This window comes from Passer domesticus, chromosome 4 (assembly GCF_036417665.1).
Source record: "Passer domesticus isolate bPasDom1 chromosome 4, bPasDom1.hap1, whole genome shotgun sequence".
Classification (NCBI taxonomy): domain Eukaryota; kingdom Metazoa; phylum Chordata; class Aves; order Passeriformes; family Passeridae; genus Passer; species Passer domesticus.
The window spans coordinates 12,706,676-12,726,893 of NC_087477.1; the positions used below are offsets into that span (position 1 = coordinate 12,706,676).

Sequence of the window (20,218 nt, forward strand, 5' to 3'; positions counted from 1 at the left end):
TCCCATTTCCATCTCTAGGTTTTTGCTGACTTTTCTGATTTACTCACCCAAGCATTTTCTCCACCTTAAGTGGAGCTGCTCTGCAACTTTGTTGTGGCTCCTATTTACCTCTACCACTATAACACTTCTTGATAATTCAGGACAAATTCCTCAATCCTTCTTGTTTTGAAAAGCTTTCCAAAGCAGAGGTAAAAACTGGAATGCTGCAGCTGCTGCTTGTCATTCAGCTCTGTGATGCCAAACCCACCAGAAACCTCAGCTGCAGCTCTCAGCCTGCACTTCCACCTTCCATCCTTCTTTCACCTGGCTCTCAAGTGTCTCCCCTCAGACCTGTGCTATTCTCAGGTATCAAACTGGAGCCCTTTTACTTCTTCTGCCCAACTTTAATATCCACTGGACACACATCAGTGACCTGAAGTTCTCAGCTCAAGAGCAACAGCAGTAGCAGCTGGCTCCTGCAAAACTTTGGGAAGTTTGCCACTTCATTTATTTAACTATTATTTCTTCTGGCAGAACATTTCAGTCAGACCAAAACCAGTAACATGCTAGATTGTAAAATAATTTTAGTGAAGGTTTGTGTTTTAATTTAGTGAAACAAAACACAAAGAAAACTAGACAAAAAGTACTAAGCCTTATCTTTTCCTTCAGTGTAACAGAGAATAATAACTAAAACAACTCTCTCTCAGTCATCCTCAGTAAAAATTCTTTACATTTTTAATTTAGCAGCCAAAGACATAAATCACTTCTGAGGAGCACTGAACAGCAGCAAAAGAAATGTCATGTTACCCTCAATTCTCCCATGCCATGTTACCCTTAATTCTCTGGTGACAACCACTCTGATTCTTTTTTCTATGTGCTTTAAAATTTAAGTGTAGAAATTTTTGTTTAAAAACCCCACTGTGTTTGTATATATATATATATATATTTAAATCATAGCTGTGAGTTGTAAGGATACACAAATAAAGAGAATTTTGAGGAATGGGGTATTTTGGCACATATGTTCATTCTGTCTTTTACATTTTGGCTAACACAAACATCATTTCTGTTTCTTCCATGGGTAAAACCTGTAGGCACATGTGACTGCAAACACACAGAGCTGGGATTTTGTGTTTTCAAGGTCTATACAAAACAGATAGAGGTGTTTGTCAAAGGTTAGATATTTCTTATTGGCTTCAGCCTCTGTTATTGATTTGGAGATTTATGGCTAAACCTGAGTAAATGATGTGACCTTGAACTACAGCTCCTTGGATTTAAAATGTAACTTGACTCAGCCCTATTTTATATTTTATTTCATTAGACATATATTTTGACTTCTTCCCATGTGACTTGTGTTTTGAGGGAGAGGGTTAAAGGGACACATTTGGATTGAAGCTGAAAACTCACAGCGCTTTGTGTCATGCAATTTGAGGTGCGCCACAGACATTCTGGCCTGATTTTTCTTTTATGCTTCCACAACCCCACAGAGGTCCCTGCATGCACTCCAGGTGTTCAAAGGCTCTCACACAATGCAGTAGGAGTCTGACAATCCTGCTGACGTGTTTATTCCATAAAGTGGTGAGCCACTCTAGGAAATCTCAGTGGCCCATGGCTGCATTTTTAATGAAATGCATTGCTCTGACTGAAGGTGGTTCAGGTTTTAGCACAACACAGCTCCAAAACGCTCTGGTGCCATGCAAGTGCCCTTGCCCCACCCAAGAGCGTGTGTGGCACAGCTGTGTGTGAGGGACAGACCAGGACACGTCAGCTTTGCTCGCACTGACCTGGAGTCACAGCTCCACCCAGCTGAGGCAGCGACGGCTTCAGCAGCGCTGGGATCAGCTGGAGAGCTCTGCTGGGCCCCTTGAGCCACCCAATCCTCCAGGCCAGGGCTCCTCTGGAACAAGGAAACGTGCCATTAAAACTCCTGTGTAAATGGAACGTGTCTTCCGGGAAAATTAAACCTGTCTGATGCTGCATTCTCCACAAGAGTTGGAAAGGAAGTGTTGCAATAATGAAATATTAATATTTAAAGTATAACCTCAGAACACAACATATCACAATAGAGTTTAGTCGCCAGCAATAACTGTTCTGCACTTGTGGACTAAATGTGCTGATGTAGAAAAAGGAAACAGGTAAGGACTCTATTTTTACTTCCACATATCTAAAATAAAATTTAATTTCATTAAAATTTTATTTGTCTGTGACAATGGCTGTCTATTTAATGGCTAATGCTCACCTTGAGTACAAAATGTGCTTATTGTTTAAGCCAAGCTCAGTGATACTCAAAGAAACTTTCAAAATAAAGAGAGAAAGGAGGCCTGGGTGCTTCAGGAAGATATCCAGGTGCTGCTGTACTTATTGTGCCATTCCTGGGGTTCCCAGAGATACCCCGTCCCTGCACCCATCAGCTCTCAGCTCGGCCTGTCCTGCTCTACAGGCAGAGCCCGGCAGCAGCGGCGGGCACAGAGCTCCGGCTCCAGGCACCGCCGCTGGAGGCGCTCCCTGGCTCGGCACAGGCGCTGCCTCTGCTCCTGCAGGGAGAGGGAGCGAGCCCAGCACATCCTCAGCAGCAGCACCAGGGCGTGCCCTGCACACAGGCGCATTTGGGACTCCTCACAAGCTGCCACCTCCCAGCACCAGGCAGTGAGGAGATAAGCCAAGGGCAACTGCTGTGGCCACCCAAAATTGGAGTGACTGAAATCAGCAAAGAGTTAAATCCAGCAGGGGGATGGCAAGCGGGGTAACTGAGGGAAGGAGAGGTTCTGGCTTCAGCTTCTTGCCTAACATGAACCGAATGGATAAGCAGAAACAACCTCCTGCCACCTTTGTAGCTCAGCCATCAGATCGGACAGCGGGTACTCAGAAATTTCCCAGCCAGATGAGACAGGAGCAGCTGGAGCCTGGTGTGACTCCCAGTGACAGCTCAGGATCAGACACAGCCAACTCCACTGCTGAGTCAGCAGTTTCAGCTGTTCTGCTCTGGCATTCCAGGGACTTTGTGCCTCCCACAAGTTGTAAAATCCAGCACTGAGGGAGCCACACCCACTGAGATAGGAAGGGGCAGAAGTGATAAGGTTAACAGAGAACAGCAACAGGATCAGACAAAAGAGACCAGGATTAACTCTGCAGTGAGAGGCAGACACAGCTGGACTCAGCATGACAGTGATAAAATCATCACCACCATCATACAAGTGTTTTGATTTAAAAAATACACAAGCAAGAAATGTCAGCAATAGGCACTCTGGAAAACTGAGAGAAAATCAGGGAGGGAAGCATGGAGAACACTCTGAATGCAGCCTTTTGGAAGGTAATAGCTGTTGTTAGAGCTGTCAGCTATAAACCCCTCACAAGACAGATGCACTTGAAATGTCTTGTCCAATAAAGATCTCAAATGTCAGTCAAAATGATCAGACTATTTATTACAGACAGCAATGGAAACATGAAAGAAGGCATGGGATGACAGAACACAGACAGATGGACTCTTTGCTACATGTCATTTAACATCAATCAGTGACAAGAATTTATTAACACAGTTGCTGCTTTAATGCATTGAACAAGCTTAAAAACATTCAAGGCACTGGATGGTAAGTGATCATTAAAATGCACGTCACAAGGCTTCACGAGCTCCAATAGTCTGCTGAAAATATCCAGTACCATTCATTTATCAAAACCCCTAAAACCTTAAGAACAGACCTCACTTGGTTTCGGAAGAATTAAGGTTGCTTCTCTACCAGCAGTCACTGGAAGATGAACTGAACATCCACATTATACTGCTGATACTGTTTCTGCTGTTCCTTCACCCAGCTCTGCTTGTTTCCTCAACCTTTAAGCATGATCCTTGCAAGGACCCAGTGGAAGCAGGACAGAATGGCTGCCAACAGGACAGACCGAGCAGAGCTCTTAGGGAGGCAACACCAAGCTGCTGTATCCCAAATATCACGTGTTTCCCCAGCACAAACATCTTTCTGTCCATGTACCCTTATTTCCCAAAGCAGCTCTGATCCATCAGCACTGTGCATTATTATCCCATGTTGCTTCCAGGAGAAATTCACCACCAACAAAACCCTCCCTCCACTGACAGAGCTCTTCCCCCAGTTCGGAGCTGCCAGGTCTGGGGAGCTCTGCTTTTGCCATTTCCAAACAGTTTTCTGTAAGCCAAGCTAGTTCTGGAGATGTATTTTCTAGGGGAAAAAAATACATGGAAAACATTCAGAAAAAAAGGACCTCATTCTATACTTTTAGTTTCTAAGCTGTTCTAAAAGACAGGAATCTAAACAACAACGTCCATTTTCACTATAAATGATGAATAAAAGTATATATTAATATATGATATATTTTTGTGAAGGTTTAAGTTATTTTATGTAATTATGAAAATCCTAAATATCTCTGAAACCGTCCTCTTTTCATGGAAGTCCAGTAGCAGAAATTCCAACTATCCAGTAGTGATCCCAAAGATAATTTGGTGTCAAGAGAGAGAAAATATTTCCAGAAAAAAAGAACCAGAAAAAGAGGAAAAGAGCCCTTTTTCCTCCCTGCTCCTTCTCCCAGCATTCACAGCCTTTTAATGAAGCCTTTCAGCAATGTTTATCCACTAAGACACTTAAAAACTAAAAGGCAGAAAACAAAAGCTCCAACACCTATTCCAGTGGGATGCTTGAGATAAAAAACTTAGAACCCTTACAATTTTCACAAGGAGATGTTTTTGTTATCATACTGACACTGACAGAAAATTTAATGCTTGCCATCTCTGTAAAATCCTTTAATCAGCTGAATTCTCTGTACACAACAGAAAATCTGCCTGACAGACACCACCCTGACCCAGAGCTATGAAGAATGGGGGTCATATATACATATATATACACACATATATAGACACATATACATACATACATTATATATGTGTGTGTATATATATTTTTTTTTTTTCCAAACATACTCCCAGAACTTCTGGCCTTTTTGTCCAAGCTCTGTTGCTTGGCAACTCATGGAAACTTTTTTAAGAACAATTTTTGGGAAAAAGGCCCTTTTGTTTAACAACAGAGTTTTGAGGATTGAAACTGGAGTTTTGAGTAGCTGAGAGTCAGTAACATAATTCTTAAGGAGAAAATCACTCTCCCATTTCAGAAGGCAGGAATTCCTGGTTGCTGCCTTTCCTGTTCCTTTTTATTTTAAAGCCAATCCTGACCATAATCTCCGGGCATTTCCCTGCTCCTCCCCTGAGCAAGGACGGTGCCGGCAGCGTTCACGGGCTCCGGCCGCGCCTTCTCTCCGCAGGATCCTTCCAGGAGCGCGGGTGAGGAAGGACAGACGGCAGCCGGGATCCGGAGTGTCACTGGAGCCCTGGGCAGGTCAGACTCGCTGCCCTTGCAGCTGCAAGCGGCTCTCCATGTTTGCTGGAGAGCACAATTCCAGCCAAGCTGGCCGGCCAGGGCATGGCTCCTGTCCCCACGAAGGATCTGCCAGCTCCAACAAGCGCTTGGGAGCGGGCACGGCAGCGCCAAGGGAAACACACTCCGGCTGTTTGCTTGGCTGAGAACGGGAGCTCCACGGGCAGCCAGACAAACAGCAACAGTGATCCACTAGAGATGATGAGGAGAAGACATTCTGGAGGTGCATTGGGTTAATTCTGGTCACATCATTTCAGTGATGTGCTCACTCTGTGTATTTATTCAGACAGCACAGTGTGCCTGCCTCCAGCCTCAATGGCTGGGGTTTATTTCCTTCTGTGAGGAACGAGAAAGGCAAAATGAGACCGAAATTTGTTGTGCCAAATGGAAAGGCTTGTGCTCAAGTGCTTACAAAATTGCAATTCAAAACCCAGGAAAGAAGGCAGTCTGAGATGTACATCATTTGCTGCTTGATTAAAACACTTACAGAAGCCTTGAAGTGTTAAGAATAATAAGTTCTCAGTGCGTGATTTCTAATCCAATTATTTTTAAGAACTGCTAGAAATATAGCTAAGCATTATCACCTTTGCCCCAAAATCATGGTAGCAACACAGCAAATGAATAATTCCAGCAGATAGTATTAGGAAGTAGTTTATAACTATTCCATGAGACTCTACTATAATGTATCACATAATAAACAGAAATAAAAAGCCAAGTTCCACAACTGTCTCACCAGGCTGACACTTTGGGATGCAGTTTTACATGGAAGGATAAATATGCTAACCTAGGACATGAATATTTGAAACTCATTGGAGAGAAAATTTATTATGCCTTCCAAACAACATTTGTGCTGTGCCATCTGAAAGAACATTTTATAAATGTCAATGTTTTTGTAAACATTAAAAATGTTTAGCCTCAGCCTGTTAGATTTCATTCCCCAATGCCTAATAAGTCTTGTTTTTCACCTTTATGATTCCTGTTTTAGAACAGGGCCAAGCTGGTTCTGATACAAAGCATCCCAGCAGATCCCTCACCCACATGTTTGGGTTAAATTTAGGTATCTTTAGCTCAAGGAAATGCTTTGGTTTAAATTATGTGACATTTCTCAATATTCTATATTGAATGACATACCCCAATCTGGCTACAAATTTTCACCAAAAAGAATGGAGAAAAGGACGAAAAAGCAGAGTCCAATGTCTGAGCAAAACTAATATTCTCAGAGCTATGAGTTTAATCATGCACATCCAATGGAACACGGAACAGTTCAGCAACACCAAGGTCATCTGTGCCCAAAGGCCTCACCCCTGAAAAGAGCCACAAAATCAATTTAAAATTCTACCTGTGCTGGCAGAGCCAGGGCCCTCCAGATTCCTTCTTTGCTTGACTTCTGCACAGGAACAGCGCCCTGCACAGGCAGCTCCAGACAAAGCAGCTGCACCAGCAGGGCCAGGCAGAGCTCGGGCACTGCCAGATCCTGCCGGCCCTGGGGCGGTCGCACGGGTGAGGAGGCAAGGATCAGCCCTTGGAGCAGGAACAGCACCTGTGCTTCATCAGAGACCAAAAGGGAGAAGAAAACCTCACGTGAGCAATCCCAAAATGCTGCCACCACAGCACTTGGCCCTGAAAACAACTTCTTGCTCAAGTCCTTATTTTACAAGTAAGTTGAAATTAATTCCTGCTGCAAAAACCCCACATACCCTACTTTTTCGCTTCACAGACTTGCTCACAAACAATAAAAATGCAGAAGAGACCAAAGCAAGGCTCCCTGTATTGCTCCAAACTGACCTGAAAAACCTACAAGAGCTGGACAGACAATGGCTGAGCAAATCTCAAGAATGAAAATAAATGTTAGCTGTTGTTTGTACTGTTATCACTAAAATGTAATGTTCAGTGATAACATAGGAAGAAAAGGATCAGATCAGAGCAAGGACATCAGAGATTAAAAATGCAAAGTAATCTTCAACAGAATTAAAAACTGTAATTAAATGAAGTTGCTCAGCACTGTAAACGCTGCCCCTCAGCGATCTTTTGGCAATGTGCTGAGCTATGGTTCCATTTTTCATTCAGAACCATTGTCAGACACTCTCAGCTGCACCAGTTAAAAGCTAAATGCAGTGAGTTACAGCATCCAGTGGCTGTGGTTCCAAACCCTGGCTGCTTCCAGAGTTCTGCTGGAAACTCGTGTGACAGTGTGCAGAGATCTGAGGCACACAAATGAGGGATGGCTGTGTCCAGCTGGCACTGAAGCCATCGTTTTCACATCCCTCATTCCACACATTGCTCGTGTCTCAGCCTTACTCTCTGTCCTGCAAGCTTTTAGAAACCAATCACACACAAAAAGGGCTTCATTTACTTCTCACCACAGGGTTAGAGACCTACCCTGGAGGGAAATAAAATCCCTCCATGACACTTCCACATTTTGGCAATTCCATCTACCCAGGGTTAGCAGCTGGACCTCCAGAAATCATCCTGGGGAGGAGAAACTCACTTCTGTCTCTCTGAACCAGGTCTAGCACTTTCCAACTTTTCTCTGCATTCACAAGGACTACATTTTCCAGCAACAATACTGAGAACAAGCACAATGTCTGCCACACAAACCTTCTCCCAACGCTACATTTTTTTATTACAGTTGGGAGGAAAATCTGCCCTGTTTTAGGCACAGATTAACCAAGAGGCAATAGGAGCACAAAAAGAACGCAGGAATATTTACAAATTGCTAATGCATTTTCCCATTTTAAACCATAATTTCTTGGGAAAATGGCATCTGTCACCCAGATGAAGCCTACACGGATGCTTTAAATGCACTTAACCCTGATGATGTTTAACATGTGAAAACTCAAATGCCAAACAACCTGAATAAACGCCGTTTGCATTGGTTCTTTCAGATATTTTATACGAATACACAGACAAAATTTACACATGACCCAAATTTTTTCAGGTAGCTCAAGAGTGGAGAAGATCTGGAATAAATCCATAGCAATCCAACATGGCAGAAAAAACAAACAATCAAACAATATGAACATTGCATATGAGCCACTGCTTATCAATAAGCAATTATTAAAGTGAACCCATTTCAGAAGCAAATAAAAACATCAACTCAGAAAAAATTAAAAATACTTTAAAGCCAAGTCTTATTTTATGTGTGAAAAAGATTACCCCTTCTCTGCAGAGGAAAAAACAACTGTACCCTGAAATTGTTTCATAAACCAGTGCATCTCCCATTTAGCTGTTTTATTCACTTCTCAATTCCCATTATTTATGTCAATGTTTAGCTGTGCAACTCTGAACTTGTGCTGGCTGATCATGAGTAACTCAAATATCTGATTCAAGGCAAGGATAAATTCTATAATCACGGCAGTTCTTCCAATAGTAATTAATGTCTAGACTTTTTAGGGATCAAATCTAGAAAAAAAGTGAACGGCTGTTTAAATTTACTCATTCTGTTCCCTGGCTCCATTTTCTTAATAAAGATGTCAACTACTATTGCACCACCTGTCTGAGAAATGGCAATCTCTTGGGAAAATCCATGGAACTCTCTGTGTATCTCAGGCTGCCAAGGCACCAACAAGACAAAAAGTTGTAGAAAGACTTCACTGTTCCCAGACTTCTGATTCTTCATCAAATATGACAGCAAAAAAAAAAAAAAAAAAAAAAAAAGTTTAAAATTAACAAAACTCAAAAGGATCAGAAAATACCTACAACTTAGAAAGGAAGAAAAGATTTAAAGTCTTCTCCTGAGATGTCAAGAATGGAAGCTGTGTTACCAGTGCTGCTGCAGGAGCTCCTCAGATGACATTATGCCCACACTCCCACGTGCTCACCAAAAATCAAATCAATATGCTTTGGCACATGGCAAACACCTAATGCAAAAATATGCTGAACAGTTTTTAAATTTGCAATAAACTATATTCCTCAGTTTCAGTTCCTCAGCCCTCAACTCTAAAGAAATCTATGTTTGTTTGCTTGTTTTGTTTGTTTGTTTGTTTTTAATTTACCTTGACATCTGTATACAGACCAATGGTTCACAGAACAATTTCCTGGGCAAGGACAGTTCTCAGCATCAGCAGATTTATGTCAAAGGCTGCCAACAGATGAAGTCATTGCAGGAACAAATTTATATTTATCAGAAAATGAAACAATGTTGCAAACCTCTTTCCATTTAATCGCACAAGTCCTGCTCTCCTGCCTGTGATCCAAGCACCCACGGGGATTAAGAGCATTACAAGAAGAAACAGTCCGCGCAAACAAATTATTCCCTTTACAAACACAAAAGAGAAAGAACACCAGATGGTCAAAAAGAATTGGGTGTAGATTTAAGAATCAAAAAGGATGATGAATATGGACCATGAGATAGAGCATTAAGCAATGTGATAAGCATCTGTTGAGTAATAAATCCAGTCTTTGTGCGGTTCTTTCTTCAAAGCGAAGTTAATGGGAAAGTTTTTCAGTCAGAAAATGCTGGTCCGTTAAAGAATGCAATTCTGTGTGTTAATAATCACTTACCACCAAATAAAACACTATTTTTGTCTATGAAATAAAAGGCTTGCTCTTTGATCAATTGATAAATAAATGGCTGCTTTTAAGGGTATATAATCCAGATAGGAAGCCATAAGTGACCCACCTTGTGAGAAAACAGACAGAATCCTTGGAAAACACGTGCACAGAGCATTTTCATCCCAGATTTTTCCATTGAGGATGCACAGCTGGGGATACACATCCTGGCATCACTGCAGGAACCTCAGCTAAGGCTCAGACACCTTGGTGAATAACAAATGTTATCTCCTCAGCATCTTAAAAGGCATTTATTTCAGTACATTTGCCTTGTACTGGAGTTTTAGATAGGGAAAAATTAAAATCTGATCATCTCATCTTAAAAAATCAGCAAACTCTGGGCTTCCTCCTCAGTTCATCACATAATTCCTCATAAGGAAAGCAGGACCATATGGCACATGCTATTTTAATTGTTTTGCATATTAAACACAGAAGAGTTAATACTTCCTCTTTGTCCCTGTAGGAGACCGGAGGGATGATTGAGTGGCTCCAAACAACCCGGTGGGAAGTGTGGGAGGAAGAGGGAGGGATCTGCATAGGTGGGATGTCACTGCTCCACCCCCACTGCCTGAGCCTCAGTCAGCCTCTGTCCACACACACAAATGGAGGGGCCGAATGCAGGGCCCGACACAAAACGGCAGAGTGACTGCACAGACTCACACAAAACGGTGGAGCGAGAGCAGAATCACACAAAATGGCGGAATGACTGCACAGACTCACACAAAATGGCACTCTGACCCCACAGCCTCACACAAAATGGCGGAGTGAGAGCACAGACTTAGACAAAATGGTGGGGTGTCCCACAGCCCCACACAAAATGGCAGAGTGACTGCAGAGCCCCACACAAAATGGCAAAGTGTCCCACAGCCCCACACAAAAGGGCAGCATATTCCAAAGCCTCACACAAAATGGCGCTCTGATCCCACAGCCTGACACAAATAGGCAGACTGACCCAACAGCCCCACACAAAATGGCGCTCTGACCCCACAGCCCGACACACACCAGCAGAGTGTTTCCCCTGCGTGTCCTTGCCCACCATGGCAGACCGACAGCCCCACCTTCCCCTGCCCTTACCCACGATGTCGGCCTGTCCCCCTCACCCCACGTGGCGCCGTGTGTCCCCTCAGGGCTCACCAAAGCGCAGCCATGCCCGGGAGCCCCAGGGGAGCGGAGCAGAGCCCAGGCCGTGCCCTGAGCCCCAAGGGCTCCCCTGCCATGGACTCCAGGCCGCTCAGGGCACGCTGGGCCCAGGGCTCCAGGACAGGAGCCGCACAAGAGCTCCTTGGCTCGGGCCGGCAGCCTCTGCTGGGGGTGACAGTGCAGGACAGGACAGCGGCTGCAGCAGGGAGAGCAGGAATTGCCCCAGCTGAGCCTCTGGGCCCCACACAGGCTGGCTCAGAGCAGGAGAATTCACCAGAGACCAAGACAGGAAACTCCCATGGGACAGGGAACACAACCAAGAGTAACATCCCAGAGAGAGCAACCACCAAAGCCTGTGGAAATAATGCTGATTTTCCAGGGTGTTTTATCAGCACCGAGGGCTCTGGTTTGAAGTGGGAGCTCATTTTACTAATGGCTCTGGGTTTCTGTGGAAGCTAGTTGCTCTGGAAAGCTTCAGGTGAACAGCAGAACCTCTGCTTTTGTATCTGGCTACAAGCATTTGTGCTCTCTTCCATCCCTGCTGGCCTAAATGTGCACAACTCCTTTATAAGGGCTGAATTCACAGTCTGCACATCCCTGCTGCTACTTTAGAACAGCTTTTTTCTGCAAACAGCTGTACTCTGAAGGGAGTCTGCATGCAAAATACCTGGGAAGTGCAAATATTCAGTTCCTCTATCAGTATTTGAAGTCACTGATCAAGTTTTACTAACCCTTTGCTCCGAGCAAACTCTTTCCATCTTTACCCTTTACTTTAATGACTGATTAGAATTTCTAACTTAACTTCTAATACCACAATGTGTTGCTGCTCATCTTTCACCTCCTCACCTTTGGCTGTTCATTCATTATTTAACTTCCCACTTTCTTACTGATTTTTATCTGTGTTCTGCAGGTGACTGGACCAGTTCTGTTCATCTCTCACAGAATTGCAGATCAGCAGCTGCTGCACTGCTGTAACAGATCAGTAAAATAATTTTTCATTATTTCTCAGCTTTTGGAAAATATCCATGTCACATGAACGCCTCAGTGTCTGGACATAAAAACCATAATCTCCACAAACACAGAATTTAGCTGCAGTATTGTTCCAGGTCTGCCCGCCCATTTTTTGCATTAATCAGCAGCACAAAGCCATGTGCCTGCTGCAGCCACAGCACAAGGGTTCTGTCTTCCAGCCTGTCCAGGGGGAAGATCCAGCCTGACTTGGGCAGTGCCCGGCAGGAGAGAAATGTCCCAGTCCCTGCAGGGGTAGCAGCATTTAAAAATCACCCACTGCAACCCACCCTCACCAGGCTTGGGGGAATCTGCACGGTGCCTGGAACAGGGAACTGAGCAATGGAAACCACACTTGGGTACAAACATTCTCTGACATGACAATGTGACAGCACACACCATTTTGAAAACAGAGGCAGGACTGATTTTCACTCCTACATTATGTCAGAAAACCAAGCTCAGACTCTCCCTTTCTCCATCTTTCCTTCACATGCTGCATCTAGCTCAGTCATGCTAACAAGAGCAGAAGTGTGTTTCTAGAATGCACAACATTTAAACTTACATCCCCTTCTAGAAATGTTAGAGCTCAGCTGCTGGCACCAATTACCAACCTGCCACGTCTCAGAGAATTCTCACACCCAAACGGGGCACTGCAAAAATGGCATTGCCTCCTCCAATCATCAGTTGTTTAAATGAAGCAGATCAACATACATTTTACTCTAAAAAGATCCTATTATTCTACATGTAGCCACAATATTATACAGCATTTCTGAGGGGTGGAAGTAAATCCATAACAAAGCACAAAATCATCTAAGATACCGCTGCAGCAGTGAGGAGGACATGCACTTCATTGAGCTTGAAGTAATGATCTCCAGAGGCTCAGGAACAGTTGTTCGGTGCTGTGACAGTCACACTACCCCAGTGACAATTTCCTGCCTTGATTCCCACTCCAGGGGTACTGAGGGAGTGATTGCAAAGCCTTTGGTATCAATTTGCTGGGATACAATTAGCATGTGAGTTCCCTTCTTTCACCCACACTTCAGCAATGAAGTCTAAAGAACAGAAACTCATCCAAAGTGTGACTTAGCTAAATGATTACAGAAAATAAAAATACTCAGCACAACACCCTGAAACACAACAGCACACGGAAACAGATGGAGATCCAGCAGAATCACACTCATCTGTAGAACTCTTGTACAATCAAGCACAACAAAGTGGATCCTTCTTGAAGGAAAAGGTGCAATTTTGAAGTAAAAGCTGCTCTATGAGAATGGCACAGAGAACATAAAAATGCAGTGAACATCTAGATTTGAGTGCAAACTCTCCCAGCTATCTTTTCATTTTCCTTAAGAGAACCATTTCAGATCCAGCTTTAGATATCTTCATGTCTTTTGAGGGCACTTTCAAGCAAAATAACCAAATTAAATTTTTTACAAAGTACATTACAAGTGAAAGGAGGAAAATGCTGGTCCATGAATACTTGATCTCTTCCACATTTCCAGGAAACACTGAATTAAGTCTCAAAAAGCTAATGAAATCTTGCTTGAGGGATGCTGCCCTTTATGAGGGTCACATGAGTGCCCCATCCCTTTCTGGTATTATGAAGGTCATTGAACAGAATTAATTTTTTTTCAAAAATTAAGAGTGCACAAGCACCACATTGTTGGCTTTGGTATTTCCTGTCATTCTTGCTAGATGCCAAGGTGTAAATCTCACACAGAAATGGCAAATTGTGTGGGCAGAGGCTGGGCCCAGCTTCAGTGTCCAGCCCCCCATGGCAGCTGAATCTGTCTCAGATTTAGGAATTCAGTGTGTCAGAAGGGAGCCCCTGAAGGGCTGAAATGTGGGAGACAGATTTAATGATTCAAAGGTTTGCTCCTGTTAATGCAGCATGCATGAAAAGATAAAGGTTGGTTCATTCTGGTCTTTTAAAGAAAAAGGCTTTTTACATGATTTTGCTAGTGAAATTGGATTCTGTTCACACAGGAACCTAAAAGCTGTACTTCTATTTATGTATCTTAGCATAATTACACCATTTCAAATGTCAGGTGCTGTAAATGTGAATTCTCAAATCACACATGCAGACACACAGTGGAGTTCTCCAAGTGCAGCTCAGGGCAGGCATGGCCCACACTCATTAACGCTTTTCTCCCTTGAACCAGAGTTCCAGCACAATTCTGTTGTTGAGCTTTTGTATAAATTAAATTCAGAAAAGCAAGAGTCTTTGTTGACAAGAACTAAGCTACAGAAATAACTGCTGGTAACTTTCAGGGCTGAAGCTCTGAATCTCATTTCAAGTATTCATGAACCATATAATCATTTTATTAAATATTAATATTCATAAGAGTGGGGCTAAACACCAAATTCTTCCTACTGACTACCGCCTTCATCTAGATGTTTAATTAAATTAGGTTCCATAAGGGCAGTGATTTTGTTTCAGAAGCCATTTGTCAAGGAGTGCTCTCGTTATCCCAATGTTATCTTGGGGCACTAAATTCAGCAGCATCACTGCAGGCGACTCTGCTCACATTCCATTAATGCATTGGAGAGCCTGATGCTTCTTAACGAGCCTCAGACACAGGGAAATGATTAACTCAAGAGTTTTGTTTCATATTAAAATATGCTGATTTCTCCTGCAAAAAGAAGATGGCAAACTCTGTGAACCAGAAAAAAATTACAGAGTCCCTGCACTGTGTTCCACAATGAGAGAAAGGCTGGTAAGTAATGTTTCATAGAAAAATACAAATTTTTAAATGAGATTCTACCTCATGATTTCAGCAAGTTCCTGGGCAGGACTCAAATGCCCTCAGGCTCTTGGAGGAATTGAGCCCAAGTTTCCTATTGCTTAAACAAGCTGGCCTTAAAGACAAGAGTGCAGGGGCACTGCCATCCTATGTGAGTTTGTTAAGCAAGAACTCAGCTTATCTGGTTTAAAGAATGAGTGCTTTTAACCATGCAGCAAATATTTTCTAACTTTTTTTTACTTCATTTGTTCATTTACTTCATTTTCATCCAAAGCATGTTTAAAACACCTTCGCAAATTATTCTTTTCCATAAAGTTTTGCTTCAGTTGAAATGTGACTTTTTGCATTTTCCTCCTAGATGCTGATCCAGTTCTTGCTCCCCTCTTCTCCTCTAGTTACTCCTACATCCCTGCTCAGGACAGGGCAACAGTCAGGGTCCAGGAACCAAACTCCAGGGAAACTCGGTGCCCAAATTACCAGGTGATAAACTTCAGAAAAGCTTCATTTCATCCTTAGACAAATGGAGAAACTTTGAATGCCTCCAAAACCAAATATTATCTGGGAAAATAATTCCTTGTCCTCTTTTGCTACACGTGCAGAGGTGAAATCTTCCTGTAAAGTAAGGAAATCACCTGCACCCAGCTAGGCTGACACATGTAAATGCCTCCCAAATGCTGGTTTTTGTCACCTCGGATTCCTGCAGCTCCACTTTTATTCCTTCCCACCAAACAAGTTGATGTGCCTGGGCCTCAGCACAGACTCACGTAGCACTTCATCCCTGTGCTGGTACACAAGGAATCACAATCCATAACAGGCTCCATCCCAAGATTAAACACTTGGCCAGGTCTTCAAGCAGCCCAGACACACAAGTCTGACCCGGTAACTGCCCCAGCTCATGGTCCTGTTCCAGGGCACTCCCAAGGAACATGGAATGGTTTTCCTCCCACCACAACTCCATCTCAGCAAGAATCTAGGCCAGCAGGCAAAGGGCTGGATATGGAATGGCTCTTTTTTCAATACAAAAAACATCCCCCAGTTAGGTCCAGCTATGACTGCTCTCAATGGTTACTCTTCTAAAATTTTCCTAATGCTTATTTCATCTGGAATTTTTAAGGTGTGCAATGAGATAAAAACCCAAATGAAAAATAGTGCTAAAACACAGATATAGATGTACCAGCAATTATTTCTATTTAAATAGCAGCTTCCACTGTTTATCATTCTCCCAGGCAGAACTGATTTTTCAGTACTGTGTACAAATCAACCTTTCTTAATGCCTTTCTTAATCATGCTGGTATCAAAGATTACAAATATGAAACTACTTTCTTTGAGGCATTACATTTTCATTTTATTTAGTGAGGAAAGAGATGGAGAGCTAAAGCTGAAATCCTGCTTAATTCTTGGAAACATCGGCACTTGTATTCATTTCTCTGACATCGTGATCTACCATTTGGAGTTGAAATAAATTATTTTTTCAAATTATTATCCCTATGCTCGCAGAACTGCCTATTGAAAATATACATTAGTTGTATTTTGTTTCCTAATGTATCCTAACATATGCCTACCTAATTAAAATAAAGCTTTATGTATCTAACCATGAGGATATTGGGAACATTTATAAATTCTCAAAATCTGCCTATACAAGGAAAAGATATTCCACTCTTGTTTAATATTCTTCCATTCCCCTGGTGTGACTTCAATGCTCAAACTTTGGGTAAACCGAATTCTAGGCTTAAGTGTCCCTTTAAAGTCAAATTGACACAGTAAATTAATTGATATAAATAGATGATATTTTTCCTGTGAGAATTTCTGTCAGACTAATGTTGTCTTCTAGTATGGATAATTAAAGTGGTTCTAAATATCATGTATATTAAGGGAAAAGTTAATTTACTGTGAATTTTTAACTAAGGGTCGCTCTCAGTATTACTTCTATAAACATGCTAATGGCCTGAAAACTAATTTCTGCTAACAAATATTAGGAAAACATATCTTCATCTTATTAGAATTCAAATTCCAATTAAAAAACTACAAACCCAAGACAATAAGCCAAGATCCAAGATTCCTTGTGGAACTGTCAAATTTGACAGCTGGAATGTTTTGATGTGTGGGTTTATTTAACATTGCTTTTGCTCTTTTTTTTAATATTTCCATTTCAGAGTTTCTAATCTTTCTCAGTGTTAACAAAACCTAGGTGCTGACTGTGCAGAACCAGCCTTGGCAGACTGCACAATGGCATTTAGCAGTAACTGACCAATTTGAACATCCTTACTCCCCAAAAAGCTGTAACATTTCTGGTGGCTTCTCTCCCCAGTTGTTTTCTGGTCAGTAGCCATGGCCAGCCCCTGCAGGCAGTGGGAAGGCAGTGCCTGAGCTCTCTGCACTCTGGGAGCAGCTCAGAAGAGCCCAGCAGGGCTCCAGCAGCCTCAGGAGAATCTGGAGCTCTCAGTCCCTGCTGCTGCTCAGTGCCAGAGCTCTGCCTGGCACCTGCTGGGACAGCCCTGCCACATCCCCTGCACTGCCACTCCTGCACTGGCACTGCCCTTGCAGGGAGGGGGTGGGACACCCTGCCCATGGAACAGGAACAAGCTCTGTTTTACCCACCTCAACACCCAGTAAGGAGACTTTGTGCATCTGGATGGCTCCTGACTGCTTCTTCCTGCAACCCCATGAGGCCTGAAAAATTCCCATTAAAATATATTTTATGCTAAAAACCAAATCCTTTTCTTCTCCTGCTTGGCCATGTTCTCATCAGTGTGGCATTCATTTGTATTCTGGAGAACAATTATCAAGCAAAGGTTAAAGGTTAATTAGCAAAGCCAGGTGAAAACAAAGCATGAGGTAAAAATGACTGAGTGTCCCATTTTCCTCTCTCACTGCTGAGGGAAGCAGCTGCACCCTCTGCCCTGGCTGTGGAGCACTGGTGTTCCTCTGCACACTGCAAGACCCTGCTTTCACTTTTGTAGAGGAAAATTAGAACTCAGAACTAAAGCTTCTTCATTGTCTGGGAAAATTTCTAATTTTATCAATATAATTTGGTCATGATTTTAACTATAACCCATAGAAGGCAGTGATTTCATACAATCACACCCTGAAAACATGAACAATTGGATTTATGGAGTGCAATATGGCTCTGTTCTGGACACGTGCACAGAAGGACACAGGACACTCAACTCCTAAATAAGGAAATAAAAACAGCACTTCCAACTGCGTTCAGTGCTGCTGCCAGTGGTAGGCAGGGCAGGATTATCCCAACGGGAGGGATGGGACAGAGCTGGGATGTGGGAGTCAGCCAATTTTTATTAACTGAAATTAAGAAGTGGTACCATGGTCCTTAACAGGACTGATTCTGAATGAAGCAGATTCAATAACTATGAAGTTAATTCAGTTCAGAAAATTGCAAATTCTAGAGGAGAACTAAACCCTGGGAGAAGCACCTGAAGTCTCCCTCATCTCACAGACATTCTCCTTTTTGAGCAATGAGAGGCTCCAGGATGATTTCCAGGAGTTTAACAGCTCTCCAGAGAAAGTCATGTGGGTATGACAGATCTGCCATGGCTCCTCTGTTCATCCATCTTAGTGAAAAGGGAGACAGGTTCCTCAAGTGATGGATGCCAAATTAGGCTGTTCTGCATTTTTCTCAATCTTCTAACATGGGATTTGATACTGAGGTTGAGGCATTTTTAAGACCAGATGGAATCACTCAATTTACACCTGCCACAAACCTGGACACCTGAACTGTTTTTCCTAACAAGCAAATATTTGTGAGCCAGGGCAATCCCATCTTTCTTCTGAAGTTAATGAAAATAGAATGGCAGAAAAACACTTAAAGAAGGTTGTGCTCCACTGCTTTCTATTGGCTTGGGAAAGTGTAAACCAGAATTATCCCTGGAGTCCAAGCTCAGAAACAGTGAATCAACTCCATTCCTGGCTGCTGCTCTGGGCTTGTTTAACAGCACTGGGGTAATCACAGAAATGGACTGGCTGCCTGCAGTAAGAGCCTTTAGAGCTCTCTTACAAACACACAGATATTGTCACAACCTCTTCCAAGAGAGAATTCCTTGTTTCTTTGTAATACACGTGCATGTATTTCTCCAGTCCTGACTGAAATCATACGTTGTATTTTCCAGAGTCCATGTGGTAATACATGTTAGGGAGTTTTTGCATAGCTGAAATGAAAAAAAGACATGAAGGCAAATTAATGTCACATCTCACCAAAACAATGGAAAACAAAACCATAAAGCGAGCAGCAGGAACTCTGCTGTAAATGGGGAATGATAAATCACATTAAAAACAAATGCAAATTACTGAGATAACATTTTGAACATTTCCTCAAGATCTCAGCAGACAAAACCAGAACTGAACAAGAAATTAATGCTCCTGTCTCCTTCACCATTATCCTTAGGTCTCTTTAACCCTTCCCTAATTGCTGGTTTCTGATCCCATCCCCTGCAGTGGCAGCGCAGCAGAGAGGCTGATGCCTGTGCTGACCAGTGATAAATGTGAAGGATTTGAGTGAATCTCACAGGGGGACAGGTCACACAAAATGACACAGTGACAAATGAACTGAGCGCTTCTTTCCAGATCAAGGAAAAAGAGAGAGAAGCCCACAGCTGTACCCTCAGCAGTACCACTGGCCTTTCCATCTTGATGCTACAAGTGCACTAAGAATTATTCGGGATGAGCAAAGATGATAAAAATTAGAAAGATTTTAGGCACATGCAGCTTTGTAGAAAAAAAAAAGGAATTTTAATTCTTCACAAGGAAATATTAATTTAAATCCAGATTTTGGTTTAAATAAATTATTTCTTCTGCAAAAAAACCTGAAAAAGTACTCATTCTATTTGGACCTACCAAATGTCTTGGCTTTTACAAGGACAGAACCCTAAAATTTAAAACCTCAAATCTTATAAAATTTCCTGAGTAAATAATAACATCAAGTAAATACAAAGCTGGATGTTACATGGTTCTGTCCCAGCAAATACTGAACATTTAGGAAATGCTTAAACATAGGCAAAAGAGCAAAATTAGGAGTTCAAATTCTGGCAGTTAAATCAAGTACTTAAATTTTTGGCTTGTATTCATTTGGCTTTATAAGACTGATGGATCTTCGGGGCATCTTCAGGATTTACTACATAATTAAATGCAATACATACATTTATATGCTTTTTAAATCAGTGGCTTCATTTCTGAGTCGTTTCTGGTTCCTCAGTGAGATCCTGTCCCTGATGTTCTGACTTCCTCTTTCCCTCTCTGTGGGACACACATGGATTCATGGATCAGTACAACATGCTACAGTTTGAGTGAGCTGGGAGGAGCTGAAGTCTGCCTCAGACAGAAGAGCTTATGGAAACCTGGGCAAACAAAGTGGAGCTCAACTGTGCAGGGGAAATATTTCACATAGAAACTGCCACT

At 42.5% G+C, this 20,218-nt stretch overlaps 1 long non-coding RNA gene across 1 annotated transcript in view; it reads right to left on the reverse strand.

The window, feature by feature from the left end:
- The window catches only part of LOC135298476 (uncharacterized), a 189,396-nt gene that overhangs the window by 74,604 nt on the left and 94,574 nt on the right, over window positions 1–20,218 (reverse strand). Inside the window, exons 10-15 of the long non-coding RNA XR_010360469.1 lie at window positions 19,960–20,056; window positions 11,904–18,972; window positions 9,988–10,123; window positions 8,859–8,979; window positions 6,706–6,906; window positions 1,761–1,873 (exon numbers count right to left, since the gene is read on the reverse strand). This is a non-coding gene — a long non-coding RNA (uncharacterized LOC135298476). The remainder of the gene's footprint in view (window positions 1–1,760; window positions 1,874–6,705; window positions 6,907–8,858; window positions 8,980–9,987; window positions 10,124–11,903; window positions 18,973–19,959; window positions 20,057–20,218) is intronic.